The 25,577-nt window shown below is 35.3% G+C and overlaps 1 long non-coding RNA gene and 2 other non-coding genes across 3 annotated transcripts in view; 1 reads left to right on the top strand and 2 right to left on the bottom strand.

The window, feature by feature from the left end:
- The window catches only part of LOC138698812 (uncharacterized), a 478,375-nt gene that overhangs the window by 343,277 nt on the left and 109,521 nt on the right, over positions 1-25,577 (bottom strand). The gene's annotated exons all lie outside the window — the stretch shown is intronic.
- On the bottom strand, positions 2,653-2,726 carry TRNAS-GCU (transfer RNA serine (anticodon GCU)). The gene has a single exon. It is a non-coding gene; the product is annotated as a tRNA-Ser (tRNA).
- Positions 3,343-3,416, top strand: TRNAS-GCU (transfer RNA serine (anticodon GCU)). Its single transcript has one exon. It is a non-coding gene; the product is annotated as a tRNA-Ser (tRNA).

Genomic DNA, 25,577 nt, shown 5'->3' on the forward strand with positions numbered 1-25,577 from the left:
CCATGAGGTCAAGAAATCAAGCAAACTCCTGACTTAGCATCGAGGTACTAATAATAATACTAATAATAAAGAATAATAAATAATAACAATAGTATAATAAAATTGACAAGAAACATCCTAAATTAAATTAAACACGATCACTTAAAATAACATTTAAAGTAAATTTAATTTGTATCTTAACCGTAAGTTCGAACTAAAACCTATGAGTATGATATGTTCAAACATGCAGAAGTACCTTTCAGCACTACAGTCATTTCGCTGTCAACTCACTCACTGCACTGGTACTACGACACATTCCACTGATGCTATCCTGATTTCACTAACACTTCAAAAACATTCCACTGTTCAAATACTTTGCTCTCCCACTATAAACTATACAACTTCACTGACACAACACACTTCTTCAATGACAGAACACTTCAAATAACAAAACATCAATTACACCCTTTAAATAGTGTGCATAATATATTAGTAAAAGTTCTTAAGCCTATTTTAAATACATTTTTGGTTATTGATAAAGCCTTTAGTAAGTCTGCAGGTAAAGCATTCCACTCCCTGATAGTACGATTGAGAAAAGATAACTTTCCACTGTCCATCCTCTATCTTCTTTCCCTCAATTTATATAAGTGATCGTACCTTGAAGAGTAATTTGGCGGCAAGAAGAGTAATTTGGCGTTAGTGAAAATTCTAAATTTCTTGACCTTACTTTGTCGTGCTTTAACTCACCACATTCACACTTAATATTTTAATATATCTATAATATTCACCATATTCAGTTGAAATAAATGACGTAAGGCTATATTATTCTAATTATAAACGTACAATTTTAATTATTACTTTTTCAATACTTCGTATTTATTCAGACGATTTCTACTGAAGCACATTATTTAACCAATCCGAGTGCATAAACATCGGGGCTCAGGATTATCAGTTATGCAGGGTTGTTGCAGATGTAATAACTTTAGTTCGAAGATACTGTCCGCAAAACTAGAACGTTTAGTAGAATGAGGAATAGTTGACATAATTTCAATGGTGTTCGGGTAAATGGAGTTAAATCATTTTTTGTGCAAGTGGAGCTTTGTTCCCCACGGAAATACACAAGTTAAATTCTACAACTGGGTGTGGAAAAAACAAAAGCAACTTGCATTTTATGTGTTGAAAAGGTCTTTTTTCCTTCCGGTCTCCCAACTAACATTCTATATGCATTTCCTGGATTCGCCCATACGTGCTACATGCCCTTCCCGTCTCAAACGTCTATATTTTTTTTATTAGGCCAATTTAATAAACCCTATTTCACCCTGAGGTATACTAGGATGTTCCTAATTATGTCAGGTGAAGAATACAATGCGTGCAGTTCTGTGGTCGTGCCAGAGAATCAGTCCAATTCCGAGGCTTATTGTGTGGTTTCGTAATAAGCTGTTTTTTTTTACGGTGAGGGTTGTTAGCCCTTCTCCCAACCCCCAAGCTGGAGGACCACTCCTCATCGGCTGTCAGCGACTGCTTATTCAATACATTCGCAGCTACTATCTATATTTTTTATTTATCAACATCTTAGGTTATTTATATGAGGTGAAGGTGATAATGCAGATGAAATGAGTCCGGGTTCCAGCACCGAAAGTTACCCATCATTTGCTCATATTGGGTTGAGGGAATACCCCGGAAAAAACCTCAACCAGGTAACTTACCCCAACCGGAATCGAACCCTGGCCACCTGGTTTCGCGGCCAGACGCACTAACCATTACTCCACAGGTGTGGACTACCATCTACATATGTAGGGCCGTCTCCCCTATCCGCAGTCACACAGTCTGCTTATGTACTGAAAATTTTTATGCACTATAATTCCATTTAGACTTATCGGAAATTGAACGCAATTCTCCTCTTGAAAAGTCAAAGATTAACCGTTAGGATGACCTTAAGATTAATAAGAGTATAACCATTTTAATATGTCGGATCTTTCTGTTGAACCGTAGAGAATTGGAAGAGAAACTCTGTGTACTGAAAGGGCATATTCTTTTCTTTGAATATCACTATTTTCGTCCAATTACAATGACAAAAACAAATTTTTAATGACTTTATTTCCCTCCTTCCTGCTACCTTTCAGACGTTTAATGAACATGTTCTCTTTTATCCGGTTCTTCTGCCCTTCTTTGTGTTTGTACTTTGTCTTGCATTGTCCCGCCTCCCTTCCGTTTGACTTAAGAAATAAAAAAAGTTGAAGCACGTGCGTCATTATAAGCTGCATGGGACACCAGTTCCCCTGCGAGATCGATATCCTGCGAGGTGAGATTCGTCATTTCACACAATGCAGACAAATTATTACACAAAACAGATTCCCAGAAGAGCCGTAGTTCAATTAGCTGGCAACTTCTCGGCAAAAAGGACCACAATGCGATCTCGAGAGATCCTATGTTCTTTGCAGTATGCAAACCAGCTGACAAGCAAACATTCTGATGGGGGCTGATATTTTTTTTTATTCTACCATGTTAATAATGTCAGAGGAATTGCTTATACAAATTTTGGCCACTCGACCGCAATTACGTGGACGTCCAGAAAGTGATTTTCCCTGGGGCCGTTTACAGAAAAAAAGCAAAATTGCGTGGAAATATTTATTGAAACAGATACAGTAATTGAATAATTTTAAGGAAAAATTGTTCCGGAGCCGGGTATCGATCCCGGGACCCTTCGCTTAGCGCGCGAACGCTCTACCGACTGAGCTACCCCAGGAACTATACACGACACCGTCACAATTTTTTCTTTTTATATCCACACAACTCAAATGGGCTGACAAGACGCCAGAACTCAACTATGAGTGCACACAATACTGTGTGACTTAATTTGTGGCTTTCTGTTAACGTACCTACAGGAACGAATGTATTATGCTTTTTTCTTTCTTTCTGTATGTTATATATTATGTCTGATTTCTACTTACTTGTTGTTTACATTTTATTATTATTATTATCTTATTCAGTTTTGTGTGTAAAATTTTAGTGTACTTTGTAAATTTGTAGTGTTTTTTGTAAAGCAGTTTTACTCTTGGTTGAGTGTTAGAGAAGGCCTTATGGCCTTAACTCTGCCAGGTTAAATAAATCATTATTATTATTATTATTATTATTATTATTATTATTATTATTATTATTATTATTATTATTATTATTATTATTATTATTATTATTATACAAATCTGGCTTTCATTCGTTACTGGAAGTACGTTAAGAGAAAGCCACAAATCAAGTCACACAGTATTGTGTGCACTCATACAGTAGTTGAGTTCTGGCGTCTTGTCAGCTCATTTGAGTTGTGTGGATATAAAAAGGAAAAATTATGACGGTGTCGTGTATAGTTCCTGGGGTAGCTCAGTCGGTAGAGCGTTCGCGCGCTAAGCGAAGGGTCCCGGGATCGATACCCGGCTCCGGAACAATTTTTCCTTAAAATTATTCAAACCTGCTTTACAGGGAGCTACTACCTGAAAGCCAGATTTGTATAGATAAAGTAATTGTCAACATACACCCTATTGGAATTGAGACATTTGTTACACCACGGGTCCAATGTTTGTATTCCTGTTTCAGCGTGGAATCGGAATCAGCGTTTGACAGCTGTGTGCAACTTTCTGTATCCCATATGACAAATGTCTCAATTCCGGTGGGGAATATGTTGAAAATTAGCTCAAAAATTGCTGTGTCTGTTTCAATAAATTTTTCCAATGAAGTTGTGTTTTCTTTCTGTTAACGGCTCCTGGCGAACTTATTTTTTACAGCCCTCGTAATTGCGTCGAGTGGCCAAAATTTGTATAGGTACTTCTCTTGACGTTATTAACATGGTGAAAGAAAACATTTAACTTTTTTTATCTGCCCCCATCAGAATGTTTGCTCGTGAGAGAGGTGACCTTCTAATGCTATTATAATTCTACCATTGCTCCATCATCCCTCACTTTATCTACGCGTACTAATAATCCCTGAATTGCCTCTGCAATTTGAAACGATAAGGTAAACATAAAGTGTCCTTATATTTCTGCAATGCTTGGGAAAAGTGGCATAAGTCAGTTTTCACAATCATCTTTTATTAATGTATTGACAACTTACGGAACATCTGCTCGCTTGAGAACAGAGACATACTGTAAGTATTTCTCCTATTACAATAATTCATACAGAAGAAAATCAAATCGACATAAATCAGTGTGAAGACTGTTTTTTTTTTTCCTTCTCCTGTAAAATTAACATGTCGATTTGATTTTCTTCTGTATGAATTATTGTAATGGGAGAAATACTTATGTCACTTTTCTCAAGCATTGCAGATATAATCGTTGAGAAACCGCAACAAAATTTCGCCGATTAGGTAACCTTCTTTGCGGAAAACGTTGACGGCGCATCTTCTTGCGTTACTTGAATTACGACGACTTTCTCCATAAATTAATAACACATGACATTTCTAAATTGTGAATGACATTGCAAGTTGTTTATCGAATACCCTGTACTGAACTGTCATCCGCTCGGAAATAGACCTATGGACAGGGAACTTGAACTCAGCTGAGCTATACTGTACTTCTGTGGAGAGTAAATCCTGCTGAACGTTGCCACGTCTCTCACGTCAGAATATTAACAAATTTAAGCAAGCATCATTATTTAATTTCACGAAAACGCAATAGAACACACAAATATTTATTTAAACTATTATTAACTCTTTGCTAGATATACCGACTGATGTAATTGTTTTTGTAATTTTGCTAACGATATAAGCAGTATAACGCAAATAAAATAAGGAAAGAAATATTTTTTTTCTATGAAAACTATCAAGTTTTGACCCTATATTGTATGGACATTTTTTTATCTTGTATACCGACTCCGACGACTGTGAAAAGGATGGCACTTATACCCCTTATACCCTGTATAAGAATTAACAAAAGACTATGATGTATGTACTAAAAATCTATTATTATTATTATTATTATTATTATTATTATTATTATTATTATTATTATTATTATTATTATTATTCGGTTGAGAAGCTTTTGTCATCTAGTCTGCTGTCAAAAAATCTGAAAGTTAGAATTTATAAAACAGTTATATTACCCGTTCTTCTGTATGGTTGTGAAACTTGGATTCTTATTTTGAGAGAGGAACAGAGATTAAGGGTGTTTGAGAATAAGGTTCTTAGGAAAATAGATGGGAGATGGGATATGATGATAGAGAATGGCGGGCTTATGTGAGAGCGGCAAAGAACCTCCGGGTTCCTTAAAAGCCAGTAAGTATTATTATTATTATTATTATTACTATTATTATTATTATTATTATTATTATTATTATTATTATTATTATTTTAGACAGAAATATTGATAAAATTCCATTTCATCCTTATTTCACAATCAAAGACGTTGTAGGATTTTTAATCCTAATTATATTATTAACAATATTATTACTATAATAACCATATATTTTAGGAGATCCAGACAATTTTACCCCAGCAAATCCCTTATTATTATTATTATTATTATTATTATTATTATTATTATTATTATTATTATTATTATTATTACGCTGTAGTTATTGATGCAATAATAATAGTAATGATTTACGTAAAATGTTATTCAAGCAAGGAAAAACAAGAGTTGATATTGCAAAAGAAACTATAATATAATGCAATAATTATCAAGAAGTATAATCAAATAAATATGATAGAATTTTTACATAAACAATAGGATGAGTACCCATTGAGACAACCTCGCGTATCCCTGAGGGTACGAGTACCATAGATTGAAAACCACTGCTCTATCTTTTTATAAAGATGATGCTTGTCAATTGCAGGGGACTTGCTCCGCGTGTTATATCTAAGTGAACATTGACTTTCTACAGGGACATCATTTTATTTTTACCAACATTTTTAATATTAACCTGGCTATACCTTTGGATCAACGCCGTTGTCTACCCCCTTCCACGACTGGAGTTCGATGATACTGGCGTAATATACAAACAAATCACTTTACTAGGTATAGGAGGGAAGAAAAGTAGTTAATCCATTTACGTAAACTAGGAAATATCGCGCTTTTGAGTTTGATCATTTTCATTAGATTTTGTTTAATCAAAATACAGTATAGGCCTAGTATTAACAATGAGTGTTTTTACTCATGAACTGAGCTATCCTTGCAGTGTATATTATACTGTCTACAGCACATTAGCGTACAATATAGAGAATGAAGTTAAATTGAAAAATAATCATAATATGAATATTTAAACACATTTTTGAAAAAGGTGGCCTTTCATTTCGATACAGGCTTCAGTTGTAATGTGCATATTATCGCACTATAGACTATTGCACCTAATCCCAATTACCAGTTTCGTTCTTCGTAACTAGTAACTCATGTTGAAGTAATTCTGTACCTACTCTATAAAAGAATACTTCGCGTACTGTAAATTCGATCTTCACTTCTGCCCGATCCGAAAAGATAAAATTACTCAGACATACTATCTACTGTCCGTCCAAGTGGTCATGTCGCAGGATCGTAGAAAGGGAGAGATCACGTGGCAGTTAATTACTTAACGAGACCCTTTTATTTAAGTTGTTTTAAACAGTTGTATAATATTACGTAGACGTCCAATTCCTAATAGAAATTAATGTTCTCACAAAAGAGCTAAGACGCCAGCCTAGCCACTAGCTGGCGAATAAAAGCTGGTGGGGGAAACCTGTATACGACGTAGGCAAATGGACGACAGTACCTATGCGAAAATGATTCAATATTGAAAGCTCTTTCGTCACTGGAAAACGCGAACATATTTTTGGAACGTACTGCTTACTATGACCCTAAGGCTACTATGACTGTATATGCGGTCTTGGATCTGTGTGCATGACGGTTGAACTTCATTAGTAGAAGGGGTGGGAGTGAAGTACATTCAAAACTCAGGTACAATAAAAATTGAAGTAAAAATGAAATGATGTTCCTGTACTAAATCGACGGAGCAGTGTATATTAAACAAACAAATCCTACCAAATGAGAGCTCGAGGATGCCTCGAAGGTAAAAACTTCTGTACTGTAGTGCATTACATTACGAATCTAGAAGCGTTTTCGTCTTGATTTCGCTGGACACAACCAGGACATGTTACCCTGTTTTTGTATGGCCTTGACTTCCGCGACATTAGCTGCTACTACAAACACAATGGGACTAGTGGAAGACAAACTGGAAAGAGTGGTTCGTGCTTGAATACGGCTGGAAGAAGAGTGCATACAAACTTGCACTGCAGGCAAGAAGAGGGGGCCGTGACCTATCCAACACCCACCTCGTCTTGTATCTAAGCAACTGCTAACGATGTTTACTCTTCCTCGGAGTCTGGAAAATTCACGATAATTAACTGCAAAGACTACGCTCCTCTCACACACAATACAGCAATTACCACTTTTAAGAAATAATAAGTGAGAATTTGTTATCGTAAATAAATAGAACCCGGATTTTATGTAATATGAAAATGAGAAATATGTACATAAATATGTAGCTAAAAATGGATAAATATGTAATAAATAAAATACATGTAACTCAAAATCTAAGCTTTATTAAATGTATTTTTGCACACTGATAAGAAAACAGAATTCTTATTGAATTTGGTATTCCCAAGAAACTAGTTCGATTAATTAAAATGTGTCTCGGTAAAACGTACAGCAGAGTCCGTATAGGTCAATTTCTGTCAGATGCGTTTCCAATTCACTGTGGGCTAAAGCAAGGAGATGCACTATTACCTTTAGTTTTTAACTTTGCTCTAGATTATGCCATTAGGAAATCCAGGATAACAGAGAGGATTTGGAATTGAACGGGTTACATCAGCTGCTTGTCTATGCGGATGACGTGAATATGTTAGGAGAAAATCCACAAACGATCATGAAAAACACGGGAATTTTACTTGAAGCAAGTAAAGAGATAGGTTTGGAAGTAAATCCCGAAAAGGCAAAGTATATGATTATGTCTCGTGACGAGAATATTGTACGAAAAAGGAATATAAAAATTGGAAATTCATCTTTTGAAGAGGTGGAAAAATTCAAATACCTGGGAGCAACAGTAACAAATATAAATGAACACAGAATAAACATGGGAAGTGCCTGTTATTATTCGGTTGAGAAGCTTTTATCATCCAGTCTGCTGTCAAAAAATCTAAAAGTTAGAATTTATAAAACAGTTATATCACTGGTTGTTCTTTATGGTTGTGAAATTTTGACTCTCGCTTTGAGAAAGGAACATAGGTTAAGAGTGTTTGAGAATAAGGTTGGGGCTAAGGGGGATGAAGTTACAGGATAATGGAGCAAGTTACACAACACAGAACTGCACCCATTGTATTCTTCACCTGACATAATTAGGAACATTAAATCCAGATGTTTGAAATGGGGAGGGCATGTAGCACGTATGGTCGAATACAGAAATGGATATAGAGTGTTAGTTGGGAGGCCGGAGGGAAAAAGACCTTTGGGGAGGCGGAGACGTGGATGGGAGGATAATATTTAAATGGATTTGAGGGAGATGGGATATGATGGTAGAGACTGGATTAATCTTGCTCAAGATAGGGACCGATGGTGGGCTTATGTGAGGGCGGCAATGAACCTCCGGGTTCCTTAAAAGCCAGTAAGTAAGTAAGTAAGTAAGTAAGTAAGTAACTAAGTAAGTAAGATAAGAAAACAGAACTGAAAAAATTACAGGTGCACATGTGATTCGACCTCATTTAATTGTTGTTTGGCGGCGCAATATTAATAATTAAATATTTTTCCATATTTTCTGCGGTCAACGATTGCCTTCTGTCAGAATGTTCTTATAAATAAAAAACGAGCTCCCAACTTCACACGAAGTAACTGGAGCGTATTTCAGATGAGGAATGATATTTGGAACAATCTCATCAGGGAGCTAAAGACACTTGCCTTTAAGTATTTTGCATAGAGTGTAAAAAGTTGTGTGACCTAAAATATGCTGCTGAGGACCGCATGCGACCCGCGGACAGTCAGTTGTACAGGACTGAGCTAAACATTCAGAAAGAGGCAAATCCTAGTCATGTGGTCAAAATGGCATCACTCCAAGATTCAGGGTATCAGAGGAAAAACGCAAGATGGGATACATATACTTGTACAGTCTTACTAATAAACTGTGTATAGTTTTTATACAAGACTTATGCAGAGTTGAGACAGAAAACTTTACTAATAAATCATGCATAAGCGATGGATGTATAAACAGGCTGTAAGTATACAATGGTAATTGCTTTGCAGTAGTTATATACACGAAACCTCTTGTTTAAGCGTCGTATATAGAGAAAAAATGGCCGCCTCTCTAACAGCTGTTCGTATCGACTGTCATTTTATGATGATGGTTGCCTTGTAACCACAGAGGAACAAACCAAAGAGCACAGAATAATTAGAATAATATCACAGTTTAGTATATACAGTTTTTTTTTGACAATTTATTGATCGATGAGCGCATTTAGCGCTAAACAGATCATTTCTAAAAATATAAATTCAATATATGACACTGAATTGAGGGCAGCCTAGATTGGGCTCCTCAAAGAACAAATATAATTGTTAATAAATAATTATTTACATAGATTGGTGTGGTGAAAAATTTTGATTATAATATGAGGTCCATTGGAAGTCGGCTCTTGATTCTGGTGGGAAATGTGGACTTCCTTCCGAGAGAGTAGCAACTATCGCGAGAAATGCACAAAATCACCCCAAGCTTCGCGACTGTATACAGAATGTTTAAAAAATACCGGGCATAATTTCAGGTATGTATTTCCTACATGTAGGCAATCAAAATAGTTCATTACAACATGTGTCCGGAAATGCTTCATTTCCGAGTTATGGCCTTCACAACATTGAAATTCACCGGAACGTTTTTCTTTCCGCAGGTCGTTGCCGTCAAAGGAGACATTAAGAGGGCACTCTGACAGTTCTTTCCGAGGCGAAGGTTACATTCAGTGTTGTGTAGGCGTTAGACTGTGCGACATGTATTCAAATCAAGAGCTGGCAGAGATACACTTCATGTACGGTAAGGCGGACGGCAATGCTGCGCTGGCTCGTCGTTTGTACCAGGAGAGGTACCCACAGCGACAATGTCCAAATCGGAAGACATTTGTACGTCTCCATTACAGTCTGTGCGAGTATGGAAAATTTAACTCTCCTGGTTTGGGAAGGGGACGACCAAGATCTACAACTCCAGAAGTACAGGAGGAGATTCTGGAGACTGTGAACATGACTCCTTCTATCAGCACACGAAGGGTAGCGTTGCAAGTCAATGTTCCTCATACGACTGTCTGGAGACTGTTGAAAGACTATCAATTTTATCCTTATCATATCTGAGGACGTACGCAATACTCCTGGAGTTTGGGATCGTGTTCGCAGGTCAATGAGACATCGATGTGAGGTCTGTATTCAAGCAGGAGGTGGACATTTTGAACATCTTCTGTAATGACAACGACCTGCGGAAAGAAAAACGTTCCGGTGAATTTCAATGTTGTGAAGGCCATAACTCGGAAATGAAGCATTTCCGGACACATGTTGTAATGAACTATTTTGATTGTCTACATGTGGGAAATACATACCTGAAATTATGCCCCGTATTTTTTAAACACTCTGTATATACTACACTGTGATAATATTGCTGTCGCTTGTACTCTTTCACCAAAATATAGTGTGGTAATCGATTTGAGCCAGTTGTACTATCCGAGATTTTGTATTGCACTTCACAAACGTGTACTGTACAGTATTTTTTGCACGATAGTATATTTTGAAAATAATATTTTTAAAATTCTTAATCTACCGTACGTACATTACACCATGAACAGCTGACTGATGTTAGCAGTCTGGCCAACGTACAAACTTCACAATGAACTTCAATGTGAAGGAGTAAAAATGATTACGGTACTTGTAATATTTCTGTTCAATTGGAATAACACGCCACACTAGAGCGTTCTACCGGATGCAATAGAGAACCTCAGATATTCTATTATCTTTCGTAACGAAGTAATGACGAAACTAAGACGTAGCTGTTATACTGTTATACACGACGTATGTAGTGATTATTAGTAAGGAATTTACACACGATGTATAAACGAGCTACTCATTGTGTAAGACAGTTAAACGTCTGTATATAGAGTGTTTATTAGTAAGACCGGTAGTGGCCTCTGCGTCAAAATAGACAAATTTCCACTTTGTTGTCGGTAATGGAACGCTAGTGCGTTAAATTTGTAGCCTGAAATGCTACCATTTGGTCCACGGCGGAAGACAAATTAGATAAATACCAGTCCGAAACAATTTCCAAACTGCCACAAACATACAGTGGGGGAAGTACTGGAACGGCTAGCATACTCGCCCAGGAAGAGCGGAGGGTTTTTCAATGTGCAGCGGTTATGCTCGCTTATTGTTCTGGTAGCCAGGATCCAAGTTTTTTCCTTCCATCCACATGGTTATTCCTCCTACCCACCCCATATACTATTATCAACTTCCTGCTGAGTCGAGAAGGTAAGCGAATGAGGGACTGACTTAGAAAAAAAATAGAGAAAGGTAGGAGGTCAGAAGGGGGTTACAGTCGAGTTACGTTGACAATGGAAAACACCAAAAGGTAAAATAAACTGTTAACAGTCTTCCGAACTGTAAGCAGCTCCGTGCAGGACTGGCCTAAGAGCTTCAATTTAATTTATACTTCCTGCTGTTATCCGTTGATCAAGGAACATTTCAAAATTTTCCTTGTATGCGGACACAAATAGACTACAAATCCCATCTTGTGAAATTGATAATGGATTTCAAAAAATGGCTTTTATTAAATATCAACAGCTTGTCGTTACAAATAACAAGGAGGAAATTTAAAAAAATACTTTTTAAGGGAAGTGTATAGTAATTTGGGCTGAAAACCCTGACTTTTTATGTTGTAAAAAAGTACGAAACTTGCTCTTTAAAACGGTATATTGTAAGGATATCTCTGCAGATAATCCCTTTAATTAGCCTCTTTACATGGCGCCGCATGTAATTAATATATTATTTTTCTTTTTGAATGCAGTTTTCCGTGAGTTAAGATTTTTCAAACTGGTTTTAGAGCCCCAAAAATACCGCCGAAATATTCAACTCGTATGAATTCGCACATCTCATTGAGAAAAATTCGTTAATGTACTGTACATCTAACCACGGTTAAATACGAGTAGTATATTACGATACAAGGCTGTAAACTGCTTTTACAAAATCGAGAAAAGTTTGAAAAACGAGCAGAGCCAGTTTTTCAATTTCCGAAATTTTGTAATGCACTTCAAGAATGTGTTTTGTACAGTATTTTTTGCACGATAGTATATTTTGAAAATAATATTTTTATATTCTTACGGTCTTACTAATAAAAACTCTATATACAGACGTTTAACTGTCTTATACTTATACAATAGTAGCTCGTTTATACGTCGTGTGTAAATTCCTTACTAATAATCACTACATACGTCTTTTATAACACTATAACTGTTACAAGCTACGTCAAAGTTTCGTCATTACTTCATTACGAAAGGTAATAGAATAACTGAGGTTCTCTATTGCATCCGGTAGAGAGCTCTAGTGTGGCGTGTTAAGTATCGATGTACACTGGCTCTAATCGATTACCTCATTACCACACTATATTTTGGTCAAAGAGTACAAACTACAGCAATATTAATTATTCTGTGCTCTTTGGTTTGTTCTTCTGTGCTTACAAGGCAATCGTCGTCATAAAATGACAGTCCATACGAACAGCTGTTAGAGGGGCGGCCATTTTTTCTCAATATACAACTCTTAAACATGGGGTTTCGTGTATATAAATACTGCAAAACAATTCTCATTGTATAGTTACAGCCTGTTTATACATCCATTGCTTAAGAATGGGTTATTAGTAAAGTTTTCTGTCTCAACTCTGCGTAAGTCTCATATAAAAACTATATACGGTTTATTAGTAAGACTGTTAATATACAGTACGTACATTACACTATGAACAGCTGACTGAAGGTTAGCAGTCTGGCCAACGTACAAACTTTACCATCAACTTCAATGTGAAGGAGTAAAAATGATTCAGGTACTTGTAATATTTCGTGTTCGATTGGAATAAGTTTTATTTATTTTTGTTAAGTGAAGTTTGAATTGCTTAAATAAAGTTCAGCACATTTCAAGTGCAGTGACTTGTTTCGTATAATGTATATTAATTAACACTGCTTTTGCGTAAGAATTTTACATGTATTGTAGGATTGTAGCATTTATAGAAGGCAGTGATTTTCATTACAACTTTAAAGCAGTTATTTGTAATATTTCAACATATTTATCTAGATTGGAAACTCTGAATTCAGTAAAATCAACTTTCAATCGTGGTGGCCGTTTGCTGTAACGACGAGAAAACTCACTATCGTGCAAAAATACATATTTCTCAGCAACTTGAGACAACTAAGATTAATAACAATGTATAGTGCTAGTAGTTATTGTTCCATTGGTTTAGTGCATCAGCTGACAAGGTAAACCCACGTATTGTGTTCATTATTGCTTGTGGAATACCCTACCCAGTGACATCGGAGACTGTTGGAATTTAGCAGTGTTCAAAAACAAATTCATTAAGCATTTTGTTACTGCGTAGAGTAGGTTTAATTTTTACTGAAGTAAAAAAAAAACCTTTCTTTGATCTTAATTTCTACAATAAACTGTCTAGCCTTTATTAATTAGTTAATCTTTTAGTACTTTGATTTTTATTGTATTTGTAAATTTAATATTAATTGTAATTATAATTGTAATTGTATTCTTAATATTGTAGTTGTAATCCCCTGGTAGAGGGAAAGAGAAGGCCTGATGGCCTTATCTCTATCAGGTTAAATAATAGTACATTATGCAACGAGCCTATAATGGTAGTAATTAAGACGCGAGTATGTTTATGAAACGAGCGCAAGCTCGTTTCATAATTTTCATACGAGCGTCTTAATTACCATTATAGGCAAGTTTGATACGACTTTTTATGCTCGACCATATTTCTAACTTGAAATTATTCATAAGTATTCATGTTATTCTTATCTGACTGGGGAGCGGAACTGACCTTGTGCAATATCTCGTAAATTGTTAGATGTGCGCAGACGCGAAAGTATTGATTTTTTCCGAGAAACAAATGTTATTGACCTTGATATAATCTAGAGAGTAAAATAAACATTAATCTTGATATGATCTTGAAATTGATTTAGACATTGAAAAACGAGATGACAATTTGAATTTATTTGAATATTATTTACAATTAACGCTAATTATTATAGTAACAGAACATAAATTTCTGCGACAGTATTGGATTTCCAGCCTCTGTGACGTTTCGCTAGTTGTCTTTGGATTGCATATCCGAGAATAATCGATACTTGCGCTTTCATATTGCTACAATGGTGTTTTCTGATTGGTGGAACACCTGAACTTTAATGAATAGGTGTACTTTAAAGAGGTCCATTAAAGGGCTGCTACCAGGCGTATAATTACTACATTTCGGCATGGTCGAGCATAAATAAATAAATAAATAAATAAATAAAGTAAATGAATAGGTAATTAAATAAAATAAAAAATTACCGGGCTTGAAGCAAATAAAATACCGGGAAAACCGAACACTCAGCAAACTTGCTGCTCGGTGACAATGCCGGTAACTTAGGTTTGATTCATTCTGTACAATGAGCATTACTTATGCATAATGTAAAGCATTTTTAATTGATACCATGTACTATTTCGTAAGTGAAATCCACGTCATAATGTTCAACAAGAAATTCTTATGAAAATTACAGTGTTGACAACAGCATATGTGGAAATAAAAAGTCTCTCGTGGCGTCGTAACATTATTTTGCGTAAAGGAAGGGTAATAAGATGTCAGACATCAAGTCTTAATCTCTACTCAAGGCTTCTAACATCAAAGGGGTAAAACAGGATTCAATACAATGCTGATCAGCGAGGACGAATACCGGAAATTACCCGTCCTCTACTGAGTCATGGTTTGTCTATGTTATCATTCTTGTGTGTAATTGAAGTAACTTCAATTACTATAAAGTTGCTCCGAAGTAATTTCCTTTAGGCGTGCACTATAAATCATGTCGAAAAATGAGATGGAGCTTTCACGTGAATACAATAGCTGTAGGTCTCACAGTACTTGGAGTATCATACAAAAACAATTACGGAAGTGTTTTATATGGTGACCTCTATATTCTATGTGATGTTCACGCACAATTGGAATATATTTTATTGTAATTTTAATCTAACTACACTGAACAAAAAGAATTTTGCTCCGACTTAAAACAATGTGTCCCTTATAGTTTGATGTGCGCTGAATCCGAAAATATATCTCTTTTCTTCGATATCACGTAAGATTTTTAAGACATACTATGATTTTACTTTTCGATAAGCGCTTCCCCAGGAAGCATCTGGCGCATCTGGCGCAGAAGTTGTAAACCAAAACAAGAGCTAATGCATTTTATGAGATTATGACTTATTATTTCTCATGGTTGTTGGCATGTTCTAATAAATAAACAGATATTTGTCTCTTCTATTAAGTAAATTTCATAACAATTCAAAGCGAGGTCTACTTAATGAACAAAAAAGTGTGATTTTCAGTATTTAAAAGAAAAATTGACCAGTTTGAATGAAGGCAAATTAAAAGAGGGCATTTTCATCCGTCCACAAATACACAAAGTTACGGCTGACTCTTTGTTTGAGGAAAAACTTTCCGTTACAGAAAAAAAAGCTTGACGCGCGTTTGCTAAAATTTCCTTGGAAATTCTAGGGCAGACAACTACATCGAACTTGTGAAAACCATATTAAGTGCTTATGAGAAAATAGAGTGTAATATATCTCTCAAAATACACTTTTTACATTCTCATTTGAATTTCTTCCCTCCTGACCTTGGAGCGGTAAGCGACGAGCATGGGGAAAGATTTCCTCAAGAAATATCTAAAATGGAAAGGCGATATAAAGAAAGATCATCATCCAGCATGCTTGCAGACTATTGTTGGTTCCTTGTAACAGGCAGTCCCGGGTCTAGTTATAAACAGAAGTCATCCAGAAAACTCTTTTTAAATAGTAAGTTCAAATTCCGAGATTTTTCTCATTATACCCATGAAATAGCTTTATTGTTGTTATGCTTTAAACTATGTAACATCATTTTGTATCCAGTACACATTTTTCAAGTATTATGAGGCATTTTGAATCCCTAGTGTGTTGTAATTTTATCAGTAGCAGTGAAAAATAAAAAAAAGGTTTTTTTCATAAAAAAAATCAATTCATTTTTCCCAGAAAATGGTACGCGATGGGGAAATTTGGATTTTAAATTCAGATTTAGGGCACACATATTAGTAATATTCATCTATTTTTATTTCGGAGCAAGACAAGAAGTAAAAATTTGTTGTTCAGTGCTATGGAAGAATGTTACAGTTTATGATTCACACTCCTACTAAAGCTTACCCTAAGCAGCTCACACTGTGAAGAGAGATATGGGACTTACGTCACTTGAAATCCGCAAGACGCCAGACATTCATCTAAGACAAAATAGAGGTAAATTACTTGTGTGGTGTACGGATTAGCAAGAAGGAAATTCGTACTACAATGTTGTGTTCGTGCGTAGGTTCGAATCCCCGCCTGGGTTGCTGATTCGATTAGGTTTTCCCCAATTGTAAAGCGAACGTCATATAATGGCGGATTCTAGAACTCATCAAGCTAGAGTACCACTTCGTCTTCACCAATCAGGAAGTTGCTAGAAATAGCGTAGTTAATACATCGCTATTAAATAACTGGTTTAAAATATCTGCAGAATATTGTGCAATTAAGTATATGTACTATAGTTTAGTTAAAAATTAGAGCTGTCGAAGTACAAATTTTGATAGGTTAATCGGATGCCTTTAATCGATTAAGCAACAGATTAACAGAATTTTAATAGATTTTAAACAATCATCTTTTACAGTATCCACCTCGCGACAATGGAATTTCCTGTCACAAAGTATTAGGGGCTGCAAGACAATAAACACTTTTAAAAACAGCTTAAAAGATAACCTTCTTAGCATTTCACTCCAATCATACTGACTTAAACTATCACTGTCTACATTGTTACTCCTTCCTATAGACATGCATCCTGATAGTGCTATATTTTCAAAATTGTCTCATAATAATCTCTTTCTATTATCTAACATTATTTGAAATATATTAACATTCTATATATTTTAGCTTAATTCTGCTACATAGTTTGTATTTCAGTGTTTAATTAATAGTTCATAGTATTTTGTTGTTTAATTCGTAAATAACTCTTGTATACATGTAGCTCTTATCTAAATCAAATTGTTGAATTCTTTGTAAGTGCATACATATGTATATATACTTTTTGCTGGTTGAGTGGAGGAGAAGGCCTTACGGCCTTAACTCTGCCAGCTAAAATAAATTATTATTATTATTATTATTATTGTTATTATTATTATTATTATTATTAAGTTTAAACATAAAAACCTCATATTATTTTACAACAATTGTGTATGATATAAAGAAGAAGACATGTTTTACATTCTGTATATCGGAGGTAAAGGGCACTGGGTCCATTTTTACAAAATTGAGGTTTTTGCATATTTCTATTTACTTTTTCTCTTTCTTTTAGTTGTGCAAAGCACTAACTTCTACGCGTAGTCTAATAATAAGCGAGTTAGCCTGTTAGAAAAGGTACTATGTGCCATAAGGTACCGTGTCAAAGAGCACTTTCAATTATCTCTGCTGTAAAATTCAGTATTTGTGACATAGTGTCCTTTACCTCCGACAAATAGTTATACAGAGTGTCCCAAATTGATGTATACACTCTTTGAAATCCTATTTACAGCAAAGAAATGACATAGAAACACGATTTTTGCGGTTTATGATTCAGAAGACAGTGGAAAGCATGGAAACATGTTCATGTGTTTATAAACAAATATGGCGGTGCAATTATCGTTCGATGAATGTAAATGGACACTCAAATGCTATTGGAAAGTGGAGAATGTTGAGGTTCAACTACGTTGGAGGGTTGAATTTGGAACACAACCACCAACAAGATTAACTATCACAAGAATCCGAGACAAGTTTGAAGTCGACGGAACAATGCAAGATGTGTTGAAAGAGCGGTGCGGAAGAAAGAGAAGTTCCACAGATAACGAGGATGTTAATGCAGTCATGCAGGCTTTTGCATAATCCCCAAAGAAGTCAATGAGGCAATGTTCTCGTGAGATTGGTATCAGCAAATCCAATGTTCATCGAATTTTGCGAGCTCAAAAATGAAAGCCTAACATTCCGAGATTTGTCCTCGTACTAAATGAGAACGACCCCCAGAGATGGATAGGACGAAGAGGAAGTGCTGAGGAGTTCTCGCCTCGATCTCTGGATTTCATCCTTCCAGACTTCTACCTATGGGGAGCTCTAAAGGACACATTATACATCACAAAATCACAAACACTGGAGGAACTGAGAGTTCAGATTGAACATGCCTGTAATGATATTCCATTAGCAACAATCCAGTTGGTATGTCGCTCTGTTGTACGTCGTTGTTGAGAGTATACTGTGGCGAAAAGGGATCATTTTGAACATGTACGGGCTTAAGGAATACAAAACCGCAAAAATTGTATTTCTGTCTCATCACGTTGCTGAGAAATAATGTTTCAAAATGTGTATACATCAATTTGGGACACTTTGTATTTCAATTGTATTGATGTATATGTAAAATAATTATTAAGAAGCAACTGGCACTGATGATGTACTCAAAAAGTTTGAAAAACAAAAGTTGACAGTTTATTTTTATTTACACACATATTTTTGCTCCAGCCAAACACGTCAATATGTTGGCAATAGGTACTTCAAAAGTTTATTCGTTATTTCAGTCTCTTTAACACAGGATACGGGTTTCACTATTAAGTGCTGGAACGTTGATTGAGAAAATGAACTGGAAGTAGCAATGTTAGCAGACTTAGGGCCACCTTAGAATGGATGAACTTGTTTAAGATGATATTGGGGAATGATACAGTGCTTTGGGAATGATTTTCCGCATATCTTACAAAACACTGTTTTCTGCCCGTCACCCTTCCACAACCGTTGAAGTTAAATCCGCAACTTTCACCAAGTTTTTCACGCAACGATTCATAACCCATATTTGTAACTGAAGTTCGAAAAAAAAAAACATATATTATCACTAAATACACTGACCTCTGAACAACCAGCAATCACGCACAATATCTGAAAGTGAACCAACAATCTAGAGCACCGAAAGCTGAGCTCTGATGGACTCTGACAGTTTCATAAACTAATGGACAAATACGAGTGCATTTGGACGAAACAGAAGTATTCAATTCCATGAAATACCATTGCTCATATAATTGATTCCCTTTCAATTGCAAACTTTCAGCTGCCTTCAGGTGGTCATTCTGACAAAGAAAACATGTTCGCAAATAAAATACAATATACGACACATCCTTTCGATAGTTTGTGAAAGTAAATGGTCGTCTACGTCGCGTTTTCAAAGTAATAAAGTTATTAAGGAAGAAATTGTGAGTAGTTGTCCTTACAGTATTATTGTTAGCTTTCTAACGCAAGAGAAGAACATCAGCTTAAACTAATCGCTAGGGCTGAGATTTCTATAGCCCAAAAATTCTGGAAATATATACGCACTTATGTCCGAAAAAAATACAAAAATATGGCATAAAACTTGGTAATATGACGCAATAAAAATTAAATATTTTCCAAAAATTGCTTATGACACTTCTTTATTTACCATTCTACAAAAATTAAAAGTGAAAAATTTCCAATCTCTGCGTCACTAACTTTATTAACTTTATTTTACAGATATGATATGATATGATATGATATGATATGATATGATATGATATGATATGATATATGATATATATGATATGATATATGATATGATATATATTTTTATTTGTTTTATTGGGTTATTTTACGACGCTGTATCAACATCTCAGGTTATTTAGCGTCTGAATGAAATGAAGTTGATAATGTCGGTGAAATGAGTCCGGGGTCCAGCACCGAAAGTTACCTAGCATTTGCTCGTATTGGGTTGAGGGAAAACCCCGGAAAAAACCTCAACCAGGTAACTTGCCCCGACCGGGAATCGAACCCGGGCCACCTGGTTTCGCGGCCAGACGCGCTGACTGTTACTCCACAGGTGTGGACGATATGATATATGATATGATATAATGTATGATATGATATATGATATATGACATGATATGATATATATTTGTCAAACAACTCTTTACGCCTTGACAGCAATGGTGGACCTCACATTTTTTTACATATACGATGTTAATAGGGTCACTGATTGTTTATGAATTACTACCTGGCAACAGCGGGGTTGAACCTTTTAACTGTCACATGTATGATAGGAGTAAAGATAGTGAATGCGAGATCGACTAGCAACAGTTTGACTACATTCCTAACATTCTTCTGTCCTTCGTGTTTTTACAACTTATACTGGCGAATTTACTAACTTTCGAACTTAATTTAATCACAAAATATTTCTAAGGAAAGGCAATCCAAAATAAATAATTAAAAGCAAACAACATTTTCTGCCATTATTGCCATAAAAGTGCGAATAATACTTACAGAACTGTTAAAACGATTAAATAATATGGAAAAAAAATATGTTCTTATATCATCTCTTTGGTGAAATATAACTTGAAAATAAAATATAGTACAATGTGAATTTTTATGATCAATAAAAACCATGTCATCGTGTTTAGAAAAGCTAGAAATGTCTTTAATTTCACTTAAATTTGTAAAAAGAGACCAGAATAAAAGTATGACATGTCAAAAAAATTCGAATCCTAGTAATCATCTGTCAATCAAAGTTTAAGAGTTCACCGCACCAAAAAATAATATATACAGAATTTATAAAATAGTTCTTACACTCGACTTTATTTGCTCCTGAATAGCTGGAAAACAATATAAAATATGAATACATCAAATCACCATTACCACCATCACAACAACTACCACAATCACCACCACTACCATCTCATCTACCTCCATAAATTGGTTCAAACGTCAGATATTCATCGTCATTTTTGAGGAAACCACCACTTAAAACCACACGGGGAAAACATCAAACAGAAAATGTGCAAGGGAAACAAATTTCCAGTTTGCCACCGAGAATCAAATCTGTGTCCGTTGGGTGTGAACTTTTGAGTGCTATCGCTTGAGTCATAGCATAGGACGTACAATATAATGTACCTCATGTAATTCATCCTTGGTCTTCAGAACCTGGGTTGAGACATAACAGTACCAGACTCATAAAAAAAACTTTTACAGTCGTCCTTTATAGTATCAAGACAGAAAGCGATAAAATTTCACAACTTTATGGTAATATTTCCAGCTGTTATTCCCAGCTTAGTTTCCTTCTGCATACGATTTTCAGACGGCATCAGTTCGTGTGCAACTCCACCATTTTGTTCGTTCCTAACCCATGAAAGAGTGTTACATTACAATTTACTTGTATTACTGTGCCTTTACAGAGTTAATAGAATTTTCTTGTCGCTTGCGGTCGATATAATTTCCGTTAATGCAAACGCCATTAGCGTTTACAAATAGATGGTTTGTTCCATTAGTTTATAACCTCCTTTAAATAGAAAATAATGTAGGCAAAATAGACAAGAGTGCAATTCTAGATGTGTAGGGTTTCCGAATTACGATGAATTTGGATAGTGCAGATGGATTAATGGTTCAAAATCACATAAGTTTGTTATATTAGCTGAAATGTCCAAATAACAGGTGGTCGTTAAATAACAACTCAGTTTATCTCTATACTACTAATATATACTGCACTAATGGATGTAAATTAATTATCATATTCATGGTCCATTAAGTACACAATGCTGTCCTCACGTAAATATTCATATTTGAGTAATGTAAATGACTGACGGTTACACCATTCTTAAATAACGATTATTTCAGGTCTCCCTTTGTCACACATTTCATGTTGCGGGTTCGCCTTCATTTTTTTTTTATTGTGACTGGTTATTCAACTGGTGTTAACTTCTGAGACTATCTATTGCTGGTGAATATTATTAACAGCGAGTTAAGATCGAATATTTGCCATGGAAATACACTGCTCCGCTGATTTAGTAGAATGCGTTTGAGTGTAAAGAAAGCAGCAAAACAGTACAACGTGGTCTGTTGTGACGAGAATCCAAGTCCCCGCATAACGATAAGGCATCATGTCACAAACACGTTCACGTATGAGTATTTCTGACAAAGTAAACATTATTCAACGCCTTGAAAACGGCGCTAATATGCTGGTTCGAGTCCTCATGGAGGAAGAAATTTTCTCATGAAATTTCGGCCAGTGAATGGGACTAGCGCCCACCCAGCATCATGATGCACTTGGGGAGCTAAGATAGGTAGCGAAATATGATGAATTGTATGTGCTGTAAATTGAATAGTATACTATATAGGTCAACTGATGAATTGTTTAAGCTTATAAATTGAATTAATTTACTTCATATGAATTGTATAATTATGTATAGCTTAACGAAAATAAGTTTGTAAATTGAACCAATTTGATTGTATATGTTCGTATAGTTTGGCTTTTAAAATGATTACTAGTCTGTGTAGCTCTACTGATGAATTGTATATAGGCCTACTGTAAATTGAATGGTAGTCTGTATAGCTCAATTGATGAATTGTATATGCTGTAAATTGTATAGTAGTCTGTATAGCTCAACTGATGAATTGTTTATGATTATAAATTGAATTAATCTACTTGATATTAATTGCACAAATTTGTATAGCTTAATGAAAGTATTCTTGTAAATTAAATTATTCTGCTTACTTTGTATTGTATATATTTGTATAGTTTTGGCCGATGAATTGTATATGCTTTAAATTGAATAGTAATCTGTATAGCTCTGTTGATAAATTGTTTGTGTTTGTAATTTGAAGTAGTTTGCATGATATGTATTATCAATTTCTGTATATCACTGGTTGAATTGTTTATGCCTTAAATTTAATTAACTGACTTGTTTTGTATTATACATATAGCTCAACTTATGAATGATCGTTTGCGTTTGTAAATTTAATAATCTGATTGGCTATGTATTGTATACTTTTAGTAAAGCCATCGATGTAGCTCAGTCGGCAGACTCGCTGGGCTGCTGATCCGGAGCTGCGTTCGGGCTTGGTTTGGATCCCCCTTTGGTCTTCGGTTTCTTCCGAGGTTTTCCACAGCCATGGGACTGAAGCCGAATGGTCTATGGCGAGTCCTCGGCATCAACCCCTTTGATTTGATTACTCCCCTTTGATTTGATTACGTGGTTGGGTTTTTCCGAGGTTTTCCCCAACCAAAAGGCAAATGCCGGGTAATATTTTGGCGAATCCTCGGACCTCACCTCACTACATCTCGCCAAAATATTGTAAAAAATTGCACAAAATTGTAAAAATTGTAGAAAATTACTAAACTGTACAACTGTAAAAATTGTAATTGTAATATTGTAAAATTTTGACTTGTTCCACATCTTAAAGCTTCATTGCCCATGTAAGATCTATGGAATAAAATAAATAAATGAATGAATGAATGAATGAATGAATGAATGAATGAATGAATGAATGAATGAATGAATGAATGAATGAATGAATGATTAGGAAAGCCAGCTGTAACGGCTGGGGGGATCATCGTGCTAAACACATGATACCTTCATTCATGATCGTCTACCTCTGCTTCGGCATGTGGACGTGAGGTCACAAGTCGGCTGGCAGATCTGAACCCTTAAAGTCCTGTAGCACCACGCGTTATTATGATTATGATGATGATGATTATTATTATTATTATTATTATTATTATTATTATCATTTATTTATTTATTTAAAGGCATGAGCTCAAAGATCCTGAATACAATAAATATGTACAATAAAATTATTATTATTATTATTATTATTATTATTATTATTATTATTATTACTACTACTACTACTACTACTACTACTACTACTACTACTACTACTACTATTACTACCTTACAAGTTGTTAGTGTCGTAATATCATTTTATATAAATTTATCAAAGTAGGACACAATTTTAAAACATAATAACAACGTTTCATCATTGTAAATTATTTTGAAAAGACTTTGAAATATAATAAGGAATAATATTGGAAAGTAAAGCATAATTTGATAATTAAATACGATATATATCTGATGTGGATACGGAGAAGAATGGAGCGTGTGAAGTGGACAGACAGAATAAGAAAGCGTGGGTGAAGAAAGAATGATGCTGAAACTAATCAGGAAGAGGAAAAGGAATTGGTTGGGTCACTGGCTGAGAAGAAACTGCCTACTGAAGGATGCATTGGAAGGAATGGTGAACGGGAGAAGAGTTCGGGGCAGAAGAAGATATCAGATGATAGACGACATTAAGATTATGGATCATATGAAGAAACAAAGGGGAAGGCAGAAAATAGGAAATACTGGAGAAAGCTGAGTTTGCACTGAAACAACTGCCTTGGGCAGAACACTAAATGAATATATACATCTGATTGAGTTAAATGACAAATTTTGTGAACAGTAAGGGATGGAGATAAATTCAAACAACATGAAGCTAATGATTTTTGGAAGTATAATAAATAAATTGAACGTGCGAATTCTACAGTGAATGAGGCAGTGGAACAAGTAGACAGCTACATATACTTGGGGTGTACTGCAAGTAGTAACATGAGCTGCTGCCAAGGAGTCAAGAAGAAGGTAGCAATTGCAAAGAAAACTTTTAATAGAAAATGGTTCATCTTTTGCGAACGTCTGGAAAAATATCTAAGGAAGAGACTAGTGAAGTGCTTTATGTGGAATGTAGCATTTTATGAGGGAAGAAACATGGACATTACAATGAAGTGAAGAGAAACGACTGGATGCATTTGGAATGCGGATATGGAGAATAATGAAGCATGTAAAATGGATAGACAAAATAAGAAATGAAGCTGTTCTAGAAAGAGTGGATGAAGAAAGAATAATGCTGAAACTCATCAGGAAGAGAAAAGAAATTGGCTAGGTCACTGACTGAGAAGAAAACTGCCTACTGAAGGATGTATTGGAAGGGACGGTGAACGGGAGAAGAGTTCGGGACAGAAGAAAATACTAGATGATAGACGACATTAAGATATATGGATCATATCCGGAGACAATGACGAAGGCAGAAAATTGGAAAGATCAGAGAATGCTGGGTTTGCAGTGAAAGACCTGCTATTTGGCAGAAAACTATGAATGAATGAAGTCTAGTTCATCTAGTTATGAGTTAAAGAAACACAAAGCAAAACTAATCTTAACGAAGGCAAACAATAATTTTTTTCTTCGAAAAAATCGTATATGATACAATTTGGTTTACAGCCGGAAACTTCCCTATTTCAAGACACGGAGGAAGACCCAATAACATAATTTACTTGTAACTTTATACATCATGCCAGCTTTCCTACGAAAGAAGAGAAATTTGTAGGATGAAACCCTGCTGATGACGGTGAAATTTGAAACCAGGATCCCTCTTATGGCAATGTGACGCTCGTGTCCCGATACCCTTCACTTCCCCTGCTGACCGGTTGGCATCCCTTACCTTCCCGGAAGT

Source organism: Periplaneta americana, chromosome 4 (genome assembly GCF_040183065.1).
Source record: "Periplaneta americana isolate PAMFEO1 chromosome 4, P.americana_PAMFEO1_priV1, whole genome shotgun sequence".
NCBI lineage: Eukaryota > Metazoa > Arthropoda > Insecta > Blattodea > Blattidae > Periplaneta > Periplaneta americana.